We start from the raw sequence: 23,945 nt of genomic DNA on the forward strand, positions 1-23,945 counted from the left end.
CAGCTTGTTGTTACTTGCTCGATGGCTAGTATTGTGCCTTGAAATCCATGAATATGTGTAACACACAATTTTTTTTCTGCGCCGTGGCTCACGCAGAGTTCTTCTCGGCGCGCGGCCCTTGCACCATTTCTACACACGATTCCATGAATCGGGCCCTTAGCCTCATTTTAAATGGAGCAGAGTGGTAAAACAAAGTGTTAAAGCAAGGTGAAGCATGTTTACGCCTTGACTTACCTCTCCATGCCACTGTGGTGCAGTGACAAGGTGGAGGATGGACAGAGAGTGGAGATATTTCTGCTGTGCATTCCTGCTCAGTCTTGTCAGTACGTCTCATTTCACACCTGCATGACATTTTAATGCAGGCATGACACAAATGGATTCCTAGGGAATCAATCAGCCTATGTTGAGAACCTCCTAAAACCAGACGGATTCCTTAGCGATCTATTAGTAAACACTAGTACTGGGCCTCATTACGAGATTGGAGGTAGCCTTGCCGGTAAGAGCGGCAAGGCTACCTCCATACCGGCATGAACGTCCGGCACCCGCGAATGGGCAATTACCGGGGTAGTCCGACCCCGCCGGACCCGGTAATTGCCCTTTCGTGGGTGCCGGTGCCGGTAGATCCCCATTCCCATTTCAGACCCATAGGGCTCAATGGGAATGGCGATGCCTGTAGCACCGGCACCGTTCATAAAGGTGCCGGTGCTACAGGCATTCTGTGCTCGCGGGTGCCTTTCTTTCCTCCAGGGCAGACCTGACGGAATGAAAGGTACCCACGGCACAACTCAGAGTTTGCTGGTCCGGTAGCAAGCATACTGGTACCGTTGTTACCGGACCAGCAACCTCGTAATACTGTCTGCCAGGCGTATCTGCAGGCAGTATTTACCTTTTCACAAGACTAACAGTTTGCCTCTCTTATACTCTTTCTTTTTACCCTCTGCCTGGCGAACTTTTAAAATTGTATATAGGGGACGCTGCAACACGTAAGTGATTACTTTGGGAGTTCCCCGCATGCAATTAGCATTTTATTTCAAAAGACCCCTTTAGCATTAGATATTGGGTGCACTACAGTAGGTGTTAAAAGCGAACCTCAAAACCCCCAATTGAATAATCCTGTCACTTTTTTTCACAGTACGTTAATATTTCAAAGTCAAAATATAAGTATGGTATGCTCACACTTCCTGTGGAAGAAAGAAAACAGCAGCTTGGCATTTCAATTGTAAAGTTGTACACAACAGGACAATTCTCATTCATCACAAATTGTCCAAGAGTCAGTTGCTCTGACTACCTTTTCACAGACAATCATAGACACGTGAATCTCTTGCTTATTCCTGCACAGTTAAACTGTTTACTGACATGACATACAAAACACATTACTCCCCATTTACTATTAATGTTTAGCTCAAATCTGTTCGTATGCCATCGCGTGAGAGCTCTTCGGCTGCACAGGGGCATGTATCAATAGCACAGCCCTTTATTTGTCCTCTATGTCTAACTCTGTGGTGTGGCTACTGGGTTGTCTGTCATTATATTGATAAGGTATTCTCTGAGAACCAGGGTCGGATTGGGACTAGAAATAGGCCCGGTCACCCAAAACAAAGTGGCCCACCCCTCGCGACGCTTGACCTCTGATGACATCACCGGAAGTGATGTCTTTTGACCCCACCCCAAAGTGACATCCTGGGAAGTGATGAAACATGACCTTTCACCCCTTGACAAAACAGGAAGTGGCATCAAATAGCATTGTCCCTAAGTACACTAAATTACTGTGAATCCAAGCAGACGTCCAAGGCCAAATGATAATATGTTATTGTATAGCATTTACGCTTAAGCCTTTTTTTTCTTATATAACAAATATGCATACAATAACACCCAACCTGTGTTGGTACTCATTTATTGACCTAAGAAGGAAGAAAGGATTTTTGAAAAAAAAAAAGTAAAAAGAAATATATCTCTTTTATTTAAATTTTCTTTTCTTCCGAACCGGCCCAGGCCTGGTCAGAAATCAGCCTGACTCCCCAGGGCCGATTTTGGCCCGGCCACGGGCCGAAAGGCAGAGGGGCCGATCCGACCCTGCTGAGAACACTCACTCATACCTACACACAATATTCCCCTGAGCTGCCATTCAAATCATGCACCAACATGTATTAATGGCCAGCAGAACAAGCACAGACAGACACTCCCACAATGCAGCAGGTTGTTTTGCCTTTTAATACTCTTGCCTCAAAGTCATGAGTTCGATCATCTTCTTCTAGAGGTGCCTCTGAGGAGTGCACTCACATATAAATCTTTACTTCTTACAGTGGATGGAACAGCACATCAGGTATACTTTGACGTATGCTTCCAATTGTTACATGTGTTAATACAACCTTTACATATGATAATTAGACGCAGAAGCCGCCGTATTTTCAAAGATGATGTTTCGCAACACGTTTTCCTTCCTGGCCCACATATTTCCTTTTCAATGCAAAATGAATGGAAGTAGGAGAGATATTGTGGTATGATAAAGGCATTCAAGACATGTTTTATGCACACTATGCATACCAAAATATGTTGCCTACTAGATGGCATTGAAAATGGATGTTCTTTATGAAATTTGAAGGACCTTGAGAATTAAATTTTCTTTGAATCTAAATTAAATTGGCTGTTTCAATGTCAGTATATATATGGACACACATGCAAACAATGGTTTATACAGTGCAATGTATAATTGCTTTCTTGGCATTGGAACAGATTACATGAGTTACTTAGCAGAAACAAACAGCGTCAACTGGAAAAAGTTTTAAATTGTAGTAGTTGATGCATTGTTAGCTGTATGAAAACATGTATTTACAAAAAAGAATCAAATGGACACAAAGCGCTTTTTGTCTAATGAATTATGAAAAGCATTAATTAGAAGATTCTGTTGAAGTGTTAAATAAAATGATTTAGACAGCAGAGCATGCATTGCAAACAATAGACTCTCTTCTCCCACTCGCTCTACATCTACACGGAGTAGGATATTCCGTGCGCCCTGCAAAACCTGAATCATCACATCTAAGAGGCTGCTGATCTTTTCAATAATGTTCATAACATCTGCACATTTCTATTTTATCTTCACCCAAAAAGTTAATATGGGTTATTATGAGTTTGCCGGTATCCTGCAGGTATAACTGACAGGATACTGACAAAGGATACTACCAGTAAAACCGGTGCCAGTTAATACAGGCTATTTTTTGCTGGTAAGGTTGCAGAATGACCTCCAGCTTTTAGCTGGACTTCCTTCCGGCCACCTCACCGGCCAACCAGTAATTTGCCAGTGTGGTAACATGCCGGTAAACAGAATTACCAGCATTTTATTACCCCCCGGCAAAGTTATAATGACCCCCTTTCTTGTACACCACTTAATGTGGGCCCTACATGGATCATTCATATTTTATTCACATGAAACATGATGAATAGCACTTGATAGCAGAAGGGTACGTTGCAAAGCATTTACATATTAACAAATTCAATTTGAGCATGTGTTGACTTTTTTTGCAGTGCAAAACATAAGTGTACTAATTAAACATAGGTGCTTGGGCAAGCAAATCAAGTTTAAGGTGTGCAAATCCTAAACCGTTCAGCGTTTTAATATATATTGTCTACTAAAGAGGGGCTGATGGGCAGGGTATATTGAGCTACCTGGTGAAAGCCTCTTTGAACCTCTAGCCCCAAAACCCTCACACCTGCCTCCTCAGCACAAGTGAGAAGCTCCAAAAAACTCAAAGAGGACAACCTTTGCCCTTACCTGAATATTCCAACACTACCACTCCCTTTTCCAACTATCCTAACACTCTAGCGGACTACAAAGATACTCTCTCTAAAGCCATCAACTCCATAGCGCCACTTGAATGTAAAAAAGAAAAAAAGTCTCCACACACCAACTCCTGGTTCACTGAAGAACTTCAGTCCCTACGCTCTTGCAAAAGGGAGGCACTAAAGAATTGGCAAGCCAACCCTAGGGACAATACTAAGAACTGTTTGAACATAATCTCCCGCCAATACAAAGATGCTATCACCAAAGCTAAAGCCAACTCCTTCAATGTCAGAATCTCAAATGCCAACTCGCAATCAAGGGAGATCTTTGCTATCTTCAATGAACTCATCTCTTCTCCCAATACCCCAGACAAGATTATTAAAGATGAAGCTTGGTGTGCCAGTATTCAATCGGCCATGCTAAACAAAATGGATCTCCTTCAGCCTTCAAAAAGAAATTCAGGATCATTACAAAGCCCTACCTCACCATCGTGGGCCCTCTCCCCCTCCAACAAACTCTACTAAACCTCTCTTAGAGACATTGCGGAAACCTGAAGTCATCAACCTCCTCAAAAATCTAAAACCTTCTATGTGCAAAGGGGACATCTGCCCACCTAAGCTTATTAGGGACTCTGCCGACCTCCTTGCTCCACTACTGACAGCCTTCATTGATGCCTCTTTCAGAAATGGTATTATCCCTGTTAGCCTCAAAGAAGCTTGGTATGTCCTCTTCTAAAAAAAACACTCTGGAACCTGCACAGCCCAACAACTACTGACCCATAACCACCGTGCCTTTGCTCCTCAAGATCTTGGATAAAGCTGCTCACTGCCAAATCCAACACTTCCTTGAAACCCACTCTATTCTCGGGACAAGGCAATCTGGTTTCCGCAAAGGTCACTGCACTGAAACAGCATTGGTGGACCTAAAAAACCAGATCACCCAAATCATGGCTAAAGGCAAGCCAGCCCTTTTGCTACTCTTAGACCTCTCGGCTCCTTTCAATCTGGTGGATCACAAGACACTCACCTCACACCTCACCCACTCAGCTAACTTCTCCAAAGAAGCAGCTCTCTGGGTCACCTCCTTCTTGGAAGGCAGGGCAATGAAGGTATTTTCCAACATAGCCAATGCAGCCCCCACCACCATCCACGGTGGAGTCCCTCAGGGCCCTTGCACAGCACCCACACTGTACAACTTGTTCACGAAGCCCCTCTTCGACAAGCTTGACGCCCTAGGTATCTCATATACTAAATACGCTGACGATACTCAGGTACTCCTACCACTCAACGGCTCCTACAATAGAGACGCAGAAGCGCTTCACACAATATACTCCACCATCCAGGCCGCTGGCCTGGCCTCTGCCTCAATGGAGAGAAGAACAAAATCATCATACTAGGACAAAAAACTACATTAGCCAAACTCGACAAACTGTACTCCAACTTCCCCATTGATAATACGATCATCCTTGTCTCCGCATCCGTTAAGACCCTAGGGGTCCACATAAATTCCACGCTATCCATGACCAGGCAGGTCAGCGCCATCACCTCTGCCTCCGCACAATCCATATGAAGTTTTCCCTGGGGAGAATGCCCCTGAGGGGGTTACACACGGTCAATCTCATGAAATTTCAAACAATGACAAAATGCTGTCCAAATTATTCAGTAACTCACACTTTCTCTGTAAGTTAGAGATGAAAGATTAAAGTTTTTGCATGCCTATGCAAGTTCAAGGTCAGTGTGACTTATTGGCTCTCCTAGATATAGACAGACCGATTCATGGAATAAATGTGCGCCAAAAAGGGGAGCGCAAGCGGGAAAATCGCAGCGCAAATGTGACAATCGCAGCACACACATGCCAAAGCCGCGCACATTGATTCATGGAATTCAGTGCACATGTAAATCCTGGGATGTGCGCTAAAATCGTGGGTGGCGCACGCGGGCGCACACGTCATTAAACGGCGTGCGCTATGCACACAGGGAAAGTGCACATAGCGCAGCGCACACAACAAAAGTGGGTGGAACACGGGCCGTAACATGCAGAATGGGGAACAACGTGCGAAACTGTGGGCGTTACGGGGGATTTATAGGAGGTAAATGCTCGCAACGCCCACACGCGCACCAACAACGCATATTCATGGAATCGAACAGGGGAAAGGCGTGCGCCAAAAAAGATGCGCTAATCTGGAAACACGTACGCCAGCAGGAAGCAGGCGTAAGCGGCCCCGCGCAGCATAAAAGTGCGTGCAAACAACAAACAAGCTAAGATGCTACAATGATTATACAGTTTCCTCGTAGCAGTGGTCGTGGGACACCGCAGGAGGAGGAGGATAGCCAGGCCCCGCATTTTTTTACCCAGGACCAGCCTTTTTGGGATGCCTGATGACCAGGTGTATGGGAGGTACAGGTTTCCACCACACATAATCCTAGAACTGGTCAGGGAGTGGGAGGATGACCTCACATCACCCACCCTGTGCTCCCAAGCACTGAGCCCCTTGGAAAAGGTGCTCAATGTACTGCACTTCTTGGCTAGTGGGTCATTTCAGCGGACAAGTGCCATAGTGGGGGGTGTGTCACAGGCCATGCAGTCACGCTGCCTACACCAGGTGTTGGCCATCATGACTGCACGCCCCTCAGTCCGCAGGCACATATACATGCCCAGAACACCTGCAGAAAGGCAGGCCGTGGTGCAGGACTTTTACGGGGTGGCACACTTCCCCAAAGTGCTAGGTGCCACTGATTGCACCCATGTGGCTCTACGTCCTCCCAGGGCCACTGAGCACATATATCGAAACCGCAAGCACTGGCATTCAATCAACGCGCAGGTAGTATGTGATGCCAAGGGAATAATCACTTCAGTATATGCCAACTATCCAGGGTCAAGCCATGATTGTTTCATTTTCAGAATGTCACCCCTAAACCGGGACCTGGAAGCTGGGCGGCATGGCGACACATGACTGATTGGTGAGTATAAATGCCTCTGCACATGCTCTGGTGGGCAGCTGCTATACGCGCCCCCAGTAGTGTGCAGGATCACAGTGGCAGCATGTGTCCTGCACAATGTTGCAACACGCTGGCACGTGCCGGTGGACATGGTGGTGCCCCCACATCCCCAACCACATGCACGGCCGCTGCACATGGGAGGTGAAAGGGCACGTGGTGAGGTAGCCCTTACCCAGCTTGTGGCAAATTACTTCACCTAAAATCCCACCCCTGCGGAGTGCACACAGGCCTGGCACATACCAGCTGACAATCAATGATGATGACAAAAGGGACAGTCAACTGTCACAACCATACCAGCCTGAGATTGTTCACCTGGAAGTGTTACATTGTGTGCATCCCTACCTACTTAAAGACACCCAATGCTGTGTCACAAAAAGACACACATTCATGCAGCTGGAATGACTACCCCCTTGCAAAATACCACATCAAAATAGTGCCATGTCACCTAACCCCTCCCCATCTCAGCTACCCAACACACCATGGCATGGCATGCATGTGAAAGCAACTAAGTGAATGCACAACACATGATACAAGTGTCACGACGTGCACTGTCCCTAATGTAAACAGTCGACAGACAATATGCTCTCAGTAATCAATAAGAAACATCACACATGAACAAATACTTACCAGCAACACAAAACATCAGTACAGGATGAAACTGTGGCAATATATGACAGCACAAAATTAAAGTAGTGCACGTCTCACAACCTGACTAAGGCAGCACATTGACCCCTTCCACTGCAGAGTGTTGCTGTCTCAGTGTACTGCATACAACATGAACTGCATCTGCAAAGGAGACGGCTTTGTGAAGACATGAAGAACCTACATGTGAATAAGGAGAAAGACATGGATGCACAAGCACATATCAATACACCATGCAGTGTAGAATCCAACAACAATCCCCACTAGGGATGTACACACAGTTTTGACTACAGACTGCCCACACAACTCATGGGAGCCCAATGTCACTGTGTAAGTTACTGTCACGTGGTCACACCCTTTGCAAGCCCATGGAAAGCGGAAGCAGGAGGGGTGTGTGTGTCAGGAAACCAAGCATCTAACCCAAAGACAGGACAAGCCTGCATGTGCCCAGCTGGAATGCACAGTAGATGCTCACGGGAGCCACACAAAGCACCACACTGTAAAAAAAAAATGTTTTAAAAAATAAAAATCAAAAATGGCCATGTGTGGACCAGGGAGGGGGAGGCCACCCAGGAGGGACGAGGTACAGGGTTCATGTGTGGATGTTGAAAAAACCTACAGTGGGCTCATGGCCTGCACTACAGTGGGAGAACTGCCGTCGCTGTCATCACCCTCGACTGCTACATCAGGAGGTGGCCGTGATATGGGAGGCAGCCTACGCAAAGCCCTGGTGTGGTCCTCCATGGCAGCAAGCATGTGGGTCTGGAAGGTTTGGTTCTGCAGGATGATGGTACAGAGATCCCCATGCAGCACCTCACGGGTAGCACGCATTTCTGCCTGCATGGCATTGCGTGATGCCCGGATCTCTTGATGGGTTGCCTGGAGCTCAGCTGACAGTGAACGTGTGAGCTTCCCCAGCTGCTGTTCTGACCTAAAATTCCAGAAAACCTCAAGTTCACCCAGAGTACCTCTGAGGGACCCGTGTTCTAACCTCAGGGCTTCCCTGTGGGCCTGTGACTCTACAGATAGGGCTGCACGCAAAGTCTCCAGTGCAGCCCGTCGGTCCCTGTTGGACGCCAACATGTCCCCCCTGTGTGAGTGGCAAATGGAGTCTGTTGCCTGCTGCTGGAGCTCCATCTGCCTTTCAGGGGGAGAATGGAAGTGGCCACCCTATCCATTGCTTGAGCCATCATTTCACACAATGCCCCCTGTTGTGCTGCTATACTGTAAATGGAGTTCTCCCACACAGTATTGCGTGGTGGCACATGGCAACCGCGTTGGCGGGCACCACACCTGTTTGGGGCAGGGCGATCTGCACCTTTCTGTGCTGGCACTGCCTGAGGCTGCAGGACTGCATTCCTCCTTTGATCTGCTGGCCCAGGAACAGGAGCAAATGTTGTGGAGTGTGGCCCTGCATCCGTAACCACCACAGGCAGACTTTCCAACACTGAAATACCCATAGAGGGGTCTACCCCCAGTGGAGGTGGGTTGGACAGTACAGCATCCCTGCCAGAAACACTCACCTGCGATGGCACATATGTCTCACTGTCAGATTCAGCACCTGATTCATAGAGGTCTGCGGAGATGTACCCAGAGACACCCGTGGACAATATGGTCTGCAGGAGGATTGGGTTTTCACCCACCACCACCCCATGTCCTCTACTGGTGCCCGGTTGTGGCTGAGATTCCTCCTAGGTCTGCACCATCTCCTCCTCCTCAACAGCATCAAGTGCCTCATCACCTGCAAAACATGAAAGACAACACATGGAAACAGGCATGAGCACCATAGCACACACATAGGCCTGACGAGGCAGAGATCCAGTACATAAATTGCACATGTCCCACATGAATATAACCCTAGCAAGCATGCACTGTCAATGAGTTGGAAGGGGAGGCAAAAAGCACACACTGAGGACTCCAAGATGGAAAAGCAACACATGTGCAGCATGCTGGATAGCACTGGCAGCACACATTAGCCTGTGAGTGGCATGTCCAATACACATACATGACACATGCCATCACACAGATGGCATGTAGCATAGCCATGGTACATTTGACAACTACAGCCTCATGGTAGGAAATCAGTACTGTCACCCATCCATGTGAGATGGACATGATGAGATGAAACATGCAAAATAGTGTGACAAAACATGCATGTGCCACATGCTGCAACAGATTCAGTGTTCACTGATACAGTGATGGCAGGCAGATGAATACATCAATGGTTGGTCACTCCAACATGACAGAACACAACAGTGATGTTCAACATTCAAACAGGGCCCAACAATGATTGTGTGCAGCCCATTACTCAATCAGCCTGAATGGTTAAATCATTCCCATAACAAGGTAATAAATGTGGGCCATTGTGGGGTGTAATGTATGACAGAAGTATGTCACATTTGTGGCAGTACGTCAAAAAAATGTGTCCTAAAAATGGCAAGGATTGAAACAATCAGGCTGAATGAACAGGAAAACATTTTGAACAATGTAGTTGCAAGATGACAGTTGAAGGGCAACTGCAGTAATCTGGTGCAAATTGGCAACTGTGGTCAGAAGGGATACTGTCATACCCAAACCCAAGGCCGGGGAATGGTTTGGAGGGACCACATGGGTGGCCCATACCAGTCATGACTACACAGCCTCACCTGGCACTCAATCAGAACACATCACCCAAGCAACATACACCTGGATTGCACACACATGCATGGGCACTCACCTGACAATGCTTCAAAATCTGGTAGCTCTCCCACGCCTCGGATCTGTTCCTCTGTGATGAAGGCTCCAGCGACAGACTCATGTTCAGTGAGTTGGTCGTCCTCTGGTGGAGACCCACCACCAGTCACCAGAGTAGAGGCATGATTGGAAGCCAGCTTGTTCTTTGCTCTGCGTTTCATGTCATTACACCGCTTATAGCAATCATCAGCTGTGTGCCTCACAAATCCAAGGGCACTAATGTGGTCCGTAATGGTCTGCCAGTGGGCCCTACGTTGAGTAGGCGTAGTCTTGCACCCTGCAGTCACCACCATTTCGCGGCACATAGGCCACAAGTGCATCTAGTTCGGCGTCATTGAAGCTAGGCTTCCGTGACGTGCCGGAGTGTGTAGCTGTGTCTGGGGTCCCAGCCTGTAGTGCAAGAGCACCCTTCTTCTTCTTGGAAGGTGGTGCGGATCCTGAGTGGCTTACGTCACTCTGGTTGGTAGGGGCAAAAGCGGAGGTGTACTGGGTACTTGAAGTTTGCAAAGGCACAATGACCAAAGGTCTCACTGCAGGCATTGCCTGCAGGGTGATGTTGGCAGGACCAACCTCAGTGTGAAGGACTTGAACCGACACTGTCCCGGCTGGGAGACTCGGAGCTGGGGTGGATTGAGCTGCAGCTGCTCCTGCAGCCTCCTCACCCTGGCTACTTGGGGCAGCAGATGACATTGCTCCCCCAGATCAGCGGGGCCTGGTGACAGCAACTTTCACTGCCACACGTGGCTTAGACTTGGTGACACGGAAGTCAGCCTGGGAGTCATCCTGTGCCGGTTCAGTTGACAATATGGGCCGGTTTAACAAGGTCTGAGCTGGGATGGTGTCAGCTACATTTCCCACAACCATTGGGGGGTGGGGGCATAGGTGGCCCCGATTGGTCCCCCACACACGGGCCTCTTGGGCCACCCTGCACATCCTGGCCACGTCCCCTACCGCGCCCACCTTTTGGAGGTCGGCCACCTTTGCCTCCCTTACTGCTTGGTCGCCTCCCATCCATGGCACTGATGTTGTTGTGCGTATGGGAGTTGCAGTAAACAATTGGCCTGGGCAATTGGGGTGAAAGGGGTAGGGCACTAGATGGAATTCATACCCTAGTGCTCTAGAAAGGCTGTCTGTGTCCCCTGCGGGAAGATGACGGTCATGCAATGCACAGGCACCCCAAAAACAAAAATAAACGTGCATGCAACCCCTGGTATACGTGGAAAAATGAACCCGCACTACGCTGTGGCACCCAAAAACACAAAAATAAGCGTACACGTGATACACGCAGCCTACAATGACCTCTGAAGGGGTACGCGACACATGGGGGCAACCACAGTTGGAAAATACGTGCGCGACTCAACGTCTGCCTGGAAAAAGAATGTGACAACACCCCCACCAAAAGAAGAAATGAATGCTTTCTGAGTAAACAGGGAGTACAATGAACATGCACCCGTGTTGTGGGAAACGCCCGTGCGCATTACGTCACAGACGCGCTTACGCGCTAAGGGCCTTTCCTCGAATTACACGCTGATGTGCACTTTTTTCACATGCCAAATCACTCCGTATCAAGCTGGCCACGCGATAACAAACGGAAGACCACGCTCCTGCCCAAAAGGCCATTTTCCTGCCCCCCAGAGCCCCGAGCACACTCCCACCTGCCATCTGCTGCTGCCTGCCTGCCTGCTGCCCACATGCCCTGCTATTTGGTGCCTGCACATCAGCCATCTGCAGGGGTCCAGTTGCTGTGTCCACCCCTGCTGGAACAGAAGACTCCCGACTGGGATACCATCGCTCCATAGCCCAGCCCAGCCCCAGGACCCAGTTGCCCACCCACACCTGGTTCAGGGGTCACCATGTTGGGGCAGACACCATCAGAGACCACTGGCGACCCCCAGCCATAGAGGCAGAGGGCTACCAGCTTCAGTGACAAGGAAGTTGGTATCCTGGTGGAGCAAGTTCTGGGGCATTATCATCATCACTATCGCGCGCCGACAAGGAAGGACGTGAGAGGATCTGGGAGGACGTAGTGGTTGCCATCAATGCGGAAGGGGTGGCAACCCGCTACATCAAGCGACCGGAAGCACTGGGAGGACTTCAGGTCCAGGACCCTCAACAAGGCCCGGCGCCTCTTGAAGTCGGAGGATGCAGAGGGCTGCCGGGTCAGCCTGACCAACATCCAGATGAGGGTCCTGGAAAGCATAAGCCCAGTGCTCCACATCCAGATCCTTCGAAGGAAGACCCGTCTGGAGTTGAGCGGTAAGTGGCCATGCATTGCTGTGTGAAACAGGGCATGTTGCAGTGTGCTGTTAGTCAGCTGCTTGCCTGTATGTGTTTGATAGGTCATGTATGGATGTGTGTGTGAGGGACATCATGGTAATGCATGTGAGACCAGTAATGCGTGAACCACATGGATGGTGCGGAATGCGCACATGAATGCATGCCTGTCTCTGTTCTTGGACATGGATGGGGGGTGGCAGATAGGTGCTGCTCTCATGTACATGTATGGAGTACATGTCTGTGTGTCTGAGAAGCGTGTGTGTGACTTTTAAACGCCATCGATGCATGACACATGTCCGTGGCAATGTGTTGATTCACTTATGCAGTCTAGTCACCCTTGTATCCACTGTGTCTGTGGAGTACGAGCCCTGATGCATGACCCTCCGATGATGTGTGTGCATGGGATCAGTATGAGCCATGATGCATGTGTGTTTGAAACCAAACCTGTATGTCAATAGAGGCCCTTGTACATGGATGCTCATGTTGATTGCATGCGCCGTGCCTGTTTCTGCATGTGTGTTGCCTGCATTGACCCATGTGTTGTGGAGGGACAGGATGGAAGTGACATTTCACAGTGCCACTCATGTGTTATTGCTTCCTGTCTAGGGGAGTATTGTACAGTACCCTGTTGCTTGTGTTCTATGTCTCCCTCTGCCCAGCGTCGAGTGAAGAAGAGGGTGGAGACGGCGCTGTGGAGCAAAGCAGCGGGGGTGCCTCCACCGGGCGACGATGCAAGGCCCAGCCACCCTCCCAGGAATTGCCATCATCTGGGAGCGAGGCGACTGGTGCCGCGTCTGCCACTACGGCTGTAGCGGAAGGGCCGGATGAGCCCCCACAAGGGCTTGCAATGGCAGAAGACGGTGCAGAGACATCCAGGTTGGTGGTCTCCACAGAGGAGGAGGAGCCCGCTACTGAGCCGCACATGGGGCCTGGTGGCTGTAGTACCACTGGTGCAAGTGGTGCAGTCCAGGGCCAGGGGCAGGAGGCAGCACAGGTTGCCGCGGAGGGGCCTGTGCATGTCGCTGTCCCTGACCCTGTGACTGCACCACCATGCACCAGCAGGGATGCCCCATCCAGGCCCGTCCGCAGGTAGGGGGGAGGCCCACATCATCTGGCACTCCACTACCTGCAGACGAGGAGTCCCATGACCATATGGGCTCCCTCCTGATTGGTGTCGCATTGCGCACGCGTGACATTCATGATGACGTGCGTGCTTCCTTGGGGGACCACGCACGCCATCATGAAGAGCTGCGTGGCAACATGGCACAGTTGGCACAGTTGGGAGGAGCCATGGTCGGAGGGTTCCTACATGTGTCACGCACTCTGGCGGACCTCTCCTCCTCTGTGGAGACTATGCGCCAGTCATTCTCCATGCCGTCTTCTGGGTCAGATTCCACCAGGGCCCCCTGTGGACTTGGCCGAACCAACACAGCCAGCTTGGTGGACATCCCATCCCTGCCACATTCGGGAGTCAGAAGTCCAGCAGGGGTGGACACCCCACCAACTGGAGACCAGGCATCATTGGACAGGGCACATGGAAAGCAGCAGCAGCAGGCTCAAGGTGGGAGCAATGACGGCTCGGGGCATCAACATCAGAGCTTCGGCCAGAGGGCAGGAGGACCCTGGAATGCGAGTGTCTTCCGTGTGGCTGCGGTTGGGCCAGCGGATAGATGCGGAGCAGCGGCAGGCGGAGGAGGAGCGGCTCACCATGTTCAGGGCGGAGTTCTCCATGCACCGGGCATTGAGGCGGGCTGAGTGCCTCGAGGCAACTCGCAGGGAGTTGGAACAGGTCATGACTGCATCCCTGCGAGATCTTGGGGCCAGGGCAGAGGCCCGCCTCCAGGAGATTGACATGGAGGTTGATGATGCCCTGGCCCACGACATCACAGAGTGAGCCGTAGGACTTGCCCGCCGCCATTGTATACAGTTAGTTAGTGTTAGGTTTTCTTTCTGTTTTTATTTCTTTTGGGACGCTTGCACAATGTCTCACGTTTTTGTATATAGTTCTTCATTAGGCAGTTTTTTTTTTATAGGTTTCATTTAATTTGTTGGGCTCATGGACCCTGGTTTCAATCGTTGTACATAGTTGAACTGCGGATTTCTGAAAAATAATTTATTTTAAATCACCATGGATCAATGGATTTTACAATTTACGTTTCCTTTGGATTTGCTTTGGTGTACGGAGAGTTTTGACTAACTTTCTTTTGGATTACTTTGGATTGAGACTTCATTTATTTTTTTCATTTTTGGACATGCATTTCTTTTCTTGTTTAATTTTCATGGTTTCATTCCATTAACTTCATTTTGTGCAAAATACATTTTGATTTATTACTTCCATGTGTGGTATTCGCTCATTGGTTTACTGCATGTCACAATGTGGGTTTACACAATCACTGGCAGCCAGCGTGTGTGTGTGACGGACATGTGTTGATGTGCATAGTTGACTTTTGGTTTGTGTCATGAAATAGGCCTTTCAGTGTGGGGTGGATGGGAAACTTGATTGGGTCTCAAGACTGGGGTGGCGTGCAGTGGGATTTTGGTGGACATGAGGCCCATGAATGTGCATCTTTATGACATTTTGGGGGGCATGAGTCAGGGCCTGCTGGCAGGTGTCAGGGCCTGCTGGCAGGTGCCCGTCAATGCTGGATGGGTGGGGGTACAGGGGAACATGTGTTGGAGCCTGCTGGCAGGTGCCCGTCAATGCTGGATGGGTGGGGGTGCAGGGGGACATGAGTCGGGGCCTGCTGGCAGGTGCCTGTCAATGCTGGATGGGTGGGGGTGCAGGGGGACATGAGTCGGGGCCTGCTGGCAGGTGCCCGTCAATGCTGGATGGGTGGGGGTACAGGGGGACATGAGTCGGGGCCTGCTGGCAGGTGCCCATCAATGCTGGATGGGTGGGGGTTCCGGGGGACATGAGTCGGTGCTCACTAGTGCATGGTGACATGTGGGCTGGCTGGGGGGCATGCCCAGGGTGGATGGGCTGCCTACGGGACATGACCAGGGATGTAGGGTAGTCCCCTGTGGTGTGGGCTGCCTGCAGGGGCTGGGGAGGGGGTAGAGGGCACACCTGGGAGGACCCACACTGCCAATTTAGGTGTGAAACTCCCTGCACACCCCCCAAATTCACATACCCCGCTCGCACAAGGCCTATCACGTGTGATTCTCTATGCGCACCCCCAAATACATGTACCCCGTTCGCACAAGTCCTATCGCATGTGATTCTCCACGCGCACCCCTCAAATACACGTACCCCGCTCGCACAAGGCCTATCGCGTGTGATTCTCCATGCGCACCACCCAAATACACGTAGCCCGCTCGCACAAGGACTATCGCGTGTGATTCTCCCGTCGCACACCTCGGAATACACGTACCCCGCTCGGCTAAGGACTATCGCGTGTGACACTTCCTGCAGACCCCCAGAAATACACGTATCCCGCTCGCACAAGGCCTATCGCATGTGATTCTCCATGCGCACCCCCCAAATGCACGTTCCCCGCTCGCACAGGGCCTATTGCATGTGAAACTTCCCGCGCACCCCAGAAATACACATACCCTGCTCGCACAGGGCCTATCGCGTGTGAAACTTCCCACGCACCCCAGAAATACACATACCCCGCTCGCACTAGGCCTATCGCGTGTGATTCTCCACACGCACCCCCCAAATACACGTATCCCGCTCGCACAAGGCCTATCGCGTATGATTCTCCCCGTGCACCCCTCAGAATACATGTACCGTGATTGTAGTGTAGAGGACCTGTAAACTGGTCCAGGGTTAGCGCGGCCCTTTGTGCTGCATTGGGGATTTCAATGGCTTTTCCTTGCGCAAGGGGTGTTCTTGGGGGCGTAACTGGCGCTGATGGATGTTCTCTGCGCCAGCGCTCATTATGGCTTGGGAATTCCATGAATACGCGGTGCACCAGAATGCTGTTTATCACACACGGCTGGCGCACGCTGGCGCATGATCCCTCTCTGTGCTGCTTGCGTGCGCTGCCTCTGAGCTGAAATCTATGAGAGTCTCTAGCAATCTTGATACCTTAAGAAGCACTGGAAACTCTGTACCAATGAAGAGGGAAATGACCCTGTATTACCCTCAAACCCCTGCTTGGAGAGATTCATAATTTTAAAGGACAGGAGATTCCCGTAGATGGAGTTACTGACGTAGACATCAAATAAAATCAAAATAGGGTTATATGGACTATTAGTAATATTCATGGCTCCTCAGAGCACACCTGTTTTACTGCGAAATGAGTTTGGACTTTTCCAATTTCAATGACAGCATGACTTAATGGTTCTGATAGATACAGGGTCTTAGGCCACCTCGATCTTTTGAGAAGGACTTGAAACTCTAAACCAAGGAAGAGGGAAAAGTCACTTTATTATTCTCAAACCGCTTCTTAGGGAGTGAACTACACAATTTATATGGAAAAGAGATTCCAGTAGATGGAGTTACTGAAGTAGAAATCAAAATAGAGTGACATACACTCACCCAGCCAGTGATTGCCATGGATCCTTAGTACACACTTCTTTAACTGGGAAACACTTTATTTTGGAGGCTTTCACTTTTGATAGATTGCCTAAAGCAGGTCCTCTGGACCCAAACCCACAGCCGGATCACACTTAAGAGAACAGGGCCTATCGCGTGTGAAACCTCCCACGCACCCCAGAAATACATGTACCCCGCTTGCACTAGGCCTATCGCGTGTGATTCTCCACGCGTACCCCTCAGAATACACGTACCATGATTGCAGTGTAGAGGACCTGTAAGCTGGTCCAGGGTTAGCACGGCCCTTTGTGCTGCATTGGGGATTTCAATGGCTTTTCCTTGCGCAAGGGGCGTTCTTGAGGGTGTAACTGGCACTGCTGGATGTTCTCTGCGCCAGCGCTCATTATGGCTTGGGAATTCCATGAATACGCGGTGCACCAGAATGCTGTTATCGCACACGGCTGGCGCACGCTGGCGCACGATCCCTCTCTGCGTTACTCGCGTGCGCTGACTCTGCGCTGAAATCTATGAATTACCCCGAGAGTCTCTAGCGATCTTGATACCTTAAGAAGCACTGGAAACTCTGTACCAATGAAGAGGGAAATGACTCTGTATTACCCTTAAACCCCTCCTTGGAGAGATTCATAATTTTAAAGGACAGGAGATTCCGGTAGATGGAGTTACGGAAGTAGACATCAAATAAAATCAAAATATGGTGATATGGACTATTACTAATATTCATGGCTCCTCAGAGCACACCTGTTTTACTGCAAAATGAGTTTGGACTTTTCCAATTTAAACGACAGCATGACTTAATGGTTCTCATAGATAGAGGGTTTTAGGCCACCTCGATCTTTTGAGAAGGACTTGAAACTCTAAACCGAGGAAGAGGGAAAAGTAACTTTATTATTCTCAAACCTCTTCTTAGGGAGCGAACTACACAATTTATATGGAAAAGAGATTCCAGTTGATGGAGTTACTGAAGTAGAAATCAAAATAGAGTGACATACACTCACCCAGCCAGTGATTGTCATGGATCCTTAGTACACACTTCTTTAACTGGGAAACTCTTTACTTTGGAGGCTTTCACCTTTGATAGATTGCCTAAAGCAGGTCCTCTGGACCCAAACCCACAGCCCGATCACACTTAAGAGAAGTGTTAACTATATCAGTTTGACTGGCACCTGCCACTTGATTCATTTTTTGGAACACTCAAGTCCCAGACATCACTAACACTATGTTTAAATCTGGTGATCGCCTATTCCCTGAAAACTACCGTCTACTGTCCCTACTCAATATAACTGGCACATTTATTTTGCGTCTTTTGTACTTGAACATCTACAAACCTGGAGTACCGACAACAATATTTGCATGCCTTCCAAATGGGATTTCCACCTGGATCGAGCACGGTACACAATATTCGGTTACTGGAAACCATAATTGGCCAGATTAATTGGCACCAATTCCCATCTGTATACATCACGTTTGTCAGCATTAGGCTGGCATTCAATCAGGTAAACCAGGATCTCTTATGTCATAAACTCAGAGGGTGGGGCTGCCCTAGTTGGCTTCTTGCGATCATCATGGCAGTTCTTTCAGAGCCCACAGCCCAGATCTGTTCAGGAAACAAGGGAAATGTGTCAAAGCTTTTGAGAATCAACAGGGGAGTAAAGCTGGGGTGCATGCTGGCACCACTACTGTTTAACATTTACATCTCTGACTTACTGGCCAGGTTGATGAAAAGTGCTAAATGTCCTCCATAAATTTGGGTAATTTGTTGTAGTCACCATGCCTTATGCAGACGATTTAGTGGTCTTTGATCAGTTGTTGACTAGCATGAACTCAAGCATGTATGAGCTGGGGTGTTATGCAAAAGAGCATGGAATGTCTGTTAAGCTAAAAAAGACCAAAACCATGTTGGTCTCTGCTTAGAAAGTTAATAAATCCCGCTTAAACACCAACCTGGTTAACATCGATTACACTGACTCTTATACAGGAGTGGAACTGTCGAACAGTGGTAACCATAGCAACGTTGTTGAAATCAAAACCAGACGAGCCAAGCAAATCACACATTTACTCTGTAGATTTGCCACTAATAATGCAGGGTTTTCATTGGAAGGAGTGCTTTCTCTCCATAAGCAATGATGTTGTTATGTGATTTTGCATGGTTTAGAGGGCTTTGTTTAAACGATTTTAAAATGGTTAGATGTGATCTAAGGGTACTTTTGGCGCAATGTGCTGGGCTTGCGCTATTCCGCCTCCATCAAGTATGTACGTTTGGAGCTGGGCCTGGTTTCCTTGCAAGCTATTTTGTTAAAATGTAGGGGTGTTCTAGTCTAGAAGGCACGGCTGTCTCCGTTATGTCTGCTATTAACAAAATTGGGCAAGTGTTATGGCACGGCACACAAAGTGGGAGTGAGGAACCCCTTTGTGAGTTCTTTTAAGGAAACTTGCAACCTGATAAACTGGGAACCAAATGTTGAACACTGTGATGCGTTCCTGGTTCTTAAGGGGGTTTTCATCCATAGATTAATGAAGTGAAATTGGCTTCGAAACTATGAATATCTTTCACTGTTAAATGGCTACCCACATGTGTGCCATGTGACGCATAGATATTTGAAGCCCCAACCCTATCTGTCTCACTGGCCTGACCCGGAGGCCCATAAGTTCCGACTAATGATGCGCACAAATCAACTCTGTGTGTGCTCAGTATGTGGCGCAAAATGGAATTTACCAGAAGATGCAAGGTATTGCAGAATCCTAAAGATCCCGGATCATTTGGAAATGGTTAAACATCTACTTAATGAATGCCAGGCTCTAGGGTAACTCTACAGGACCACGTTGGGTAACCTAGTGTATGATTACGATGCTATCAAGTCAAATGCATTTTGGATCTATTGTTCTAACAATCATCAGCAGTGCACCTGGCACTTCATTGGTTATGGAATACAGTTCAGTTGAAATTGACTGAAATTGAAGCAATTTGATTGAAAACTTTACAAACTGAATATTAATTGAGTACATTTTTTAACTATAATGAAATGTTTATTTTTGATGTGTATGATGTGTGTGTTTTATCGTGGGTTTTTAAAATGGATGCATAGAAATATTAATGTGAAAGTTGTGATTGATTGATTTACATGTAAACACATGAAATTGTAAAAGTTCTTAATGAACTAACCTGAGCCCCTCTCTGTATAAGCAAATGGCTCAAAAAGGTTTGTTTCTGGCAGTTGTCTGCCATGGCCAGATCTAGCAAGCCTCCAAATTGTGTGCTCTTGCTGCTTTACAAAGGGGGGAAATGTGTCAGCATGTGCATTCCATAGGTTCCTGGAGCCCGCAGTAAGAGCCTATGATCTCCAAACCTCTCTGCTACCAGTGTCTCCCAAGATCGGCCCAGCCCTCTCTCATAATGCTGCCGTAGGTGTACAGAACTTCATTGCTCCCACTCATGAAGGTGCCCTCGCCGTTGTTATGTGCCTATAGAGGAGCCCATGTAGCTCCCCATATATTCAGCATTGAAGAGCACAATGTAAAAAAATACAGTTAGTACACTTCTACAGTTGCAAGTTCCCAAGACCCTCACCAGGGCTCAGCATCAAGGGGGAGCACGTGCAAACCTTCCTGCCCAGTCTTTTCTGTTCCTTCCCAAAATGCCACATTCCCCTGCAGTCTTTTGCATTCCTTGCAGTAGGTATTTGCATTGTCCAATGTACTTTAATTTCCATTATATATCTCTTTCCCACACAGGCAATGTCTACATTTTCCTCAGGAAGGAAAATGACTCAAAGTCGCTTTGTCGGGCTGTCACATTTCATCACTGTGAAGGATTGCCACCTGAAGAGGGTTTAGAAGCTCTGGCTTTTACATTGTGTTATTAATATTACAATGATGCTGTTAAGTCTGTCTAATTAAGGAGGGCCTACTAACTAGACCACCCTGCAACCAGCTACCCTTATCACACAGTATCTGTGGTTGCATTCCAAGTGTTAAAAGCTCATTTACAAAAGAAATCACTTTTTCACACTGAATTGCCTTCTGGCACTTGTAGTCCTCCATCCAACACAGGGAAATAAATGCTACAATCAATATGTGTGTCTTACTTTGCTTAACATATTTGTACAATGATTTAGACATTAGGAAGAGTGGTTCACTGTGAATTGTGTACTCTTCAAGTCCACAAATTAGAGTATTCTGGAAAAACAAACACATATTTCTTCCATTTACAGTTTGGAATATATTTGGTCAAGTGCCTAAACTGCAAACTAGTCTCTAATCCCAGCTTCACCAATTAAATTAATTGTGTGATCCTGGGCATATTGTTTTTGTCTCATTGTGCCTAATCTGCTGAAATGAAAGGTCCCTAGAAGTGGTTCACGCCACATTGCTCAGCACTCATAAAACACCTCAATCATGTTATTGTTCAATATTCAATAAGTCATTCTAATAATCACTATTAATATTCTACATTACAAAGTATATTTGTCTCATGGATTACTCATTCCAACGTGTAATGTAACATCCTATGATCTCCTTCCCAATCCAAAAAGACTCATATCAATTTATGTGACATACTTTTATTTGTCTGTCTGTATGTGCTGCCAATTAATATGCACATTGTGTATAGGCCTCTGTGCATATCTTGGCCCACTGGCCTTGCAAACCTTGATGCAGAACTGCCAAACCTGTAATTTAATTTCACACAGAGAAAAAAGTTCAGTGTTATTTTTTATTTTTTAAAATGAAAACCCTATATTAAAGGTTATGCAGCAACGAAAATCAAGAGGGAAATGGACGATACAGCTATGGCTAAAATGAAAGCATATAAATCAAATACTTACTGTGAACAGTGGTCAGAAGATCACTTGGCCCCTCTGGGACTCGCACACTAATTAACCTGCAATGAAACAACTCTCTGGGCTGCAACGACCTTGAACTCAAATACATGCAGCTAAATTTGAAAAAGAAACTCCCATGACCAAGTATGATCTGTGCACGGTCCGAACCGTGACTCACGTTTGGAACCCTAATTGGCTCCTAGTTCAAAAACACTAAAACAACGTGTTTACTTGCATTTGAAAGACAGAGCCTCTCAGATCAATTAAAGGAACAGTGGTTACAGATTTGTATGCGTGCAATGATCGCACGCACTGCTTGGCTGACACTGGCAGTGAGCGTTTCTTTCAGGAAATGTACACAAGAAAGGAGGGGGTGCTGCAGCACCTGCCACACCCCTACTTTAATTGCCACTGGTGGTTATGCATGGAAGGCGGTTGGAGCATATTTGCCATAGGGTTCCTAACTGCTGACAGTTCGTTAGAAATGAGCGTAACCAGTCGAGTGCAGCACCTCGAATCCCCATCCGCTTTCTTTCATACCTAATTCATCCCTAATTAGACTTCAAACCATCAATTAAGCTCACCAACCTCAGGTACTTTTTCTGGACAGTCTGAAATTGTCCTACACAACCAGCTAACTCACACCCAAGTATCTCACTTAACCTTTATTGCCTCCAGTGTTCTCTCTGTGTTGCTCCCTTTACATTGACTCACCCTCTAAACACTGCCTTGTTCACTTTGCAGTGTCTTCCCCTCTGCTGTTCCTTCTCTCCCTATCATCAAACTGAAATTCAAACATGACCTCATGAGTTCCAATCTCGCCCACATCGGGTCTTCTATCCAAACCATCTCTCGATGTCCAGTCAATGACATTGAGGGGGCCTTTCTGGACTTTCGCTCTGGATTAACCTCGCCCTTCCACAATACTACTCTACACTCTGCTTTGTCTGTTTTTGCACCTTGTGAAGGCCCCCTACTATACCAACCTAATCTCTTCTCTATGCTGACATCTTTACAAGTTATCAGTGACTCCCGAGCCCTTTTTTGCCCCCTTCCTGTTCCCCCATCTGCTCTCTTTTTGTTGAGAACTTTACCTCTTACTTATCCTCCAAACTATCGAGAATAGACAAGTTGACCTCCCCACTTCCCCTTTTGCCTCATTCTTCTAGTCCGCATCAGCTACCCTACCTTTGCAAGCCTATTAACTATCCCCTCCACCTGGGAGGTACTGGTGCCCAACCTATACTCTGCTCCAATTAAAACATTTTCGACCCAGATAGGGACCCAACCTATATCAAACCTGTCCTTTAAATCCATGATACTGGAGAGAATAATTAATGCAACTGTAGGACTGTGAATCGAATGGCTTGCTAAATAATTGTGGGTTCAAACTCACCAGGGATTTATTAATTATTTCTTCTTATTGCTGATCGCCTGCAGGTGACAGCATTAATATGGCAATTAAAAGCTTGATGGGGTTCCTTAAGAAGTCCAGTGCTGCTATATATTTTCAGCGGTCAATCAGATTGAAATTATCTTGGAGACAGGATATATTTTCTTTCCACACTCTCAGAGAAGCAAATAGCCTTCTTTTTAGGTGGTGGCATCAGCCCATTTGAAAACACTGTGAGATGTGGGCGCGCGGCATGAAGATGCAGCCGCCAGATATCATCTCTCTTCCTGTCTGTGTGGGTATTGGAAGGGGTTCTGTAGTGTGGAGGGATCTCTGGGTGCTCTCTGTGAGGTCTTGGTTTGGTGGTGGGGTGCAACTACAATGGATGAATCGTTTACTTCATTTGAAATGTGATGACTCTACTATGCTACCTGGCTATATGTGACTTGTTATTCCAAATAGCGACATGTTTGCAGCCACTAAATGAAAACATTTACTTCATTATATTTCCAAACAGAAAGTCAGTATCATATGTCTCTAAGAGTCACACTCAGGATTTTGTCAGCATGATACAACTCTGGGTTTGGGAGATGTTTGTTTCATGCCATAGTTAATGCACATTCTCAGTCGTTAACCAGGTAACCTCTCCTTTTGTTAAAATCAATCAGTCTTCATGGGGGTAGATGGGTTCTAGCATTATCTCAGTCTCACAATGGCAGGTTTACTGACAGCTCCCTTTATGTGCCAAAGGATGTTGATTCCCCAATGCAGAAACAACTCTATTATTTGGGTGGCCTTAAAG

The sequence above is a fragment of the Ambystoma mexicanum genome, chromosome 5q (assembly GCF_040938575.1).
Source record: "Ambystoma mexicanum isolate Mex_15411 chromosome 5q, UKY_AmexF1_1, whole genome shotgun sequence".
Classification (NCBI taxonomy): Eukaryota; Metazoa; Chordata; class Amphibia; order Caudata; family Ambystomatidae; genus Ambystoma; species Ambystoma mexicanum.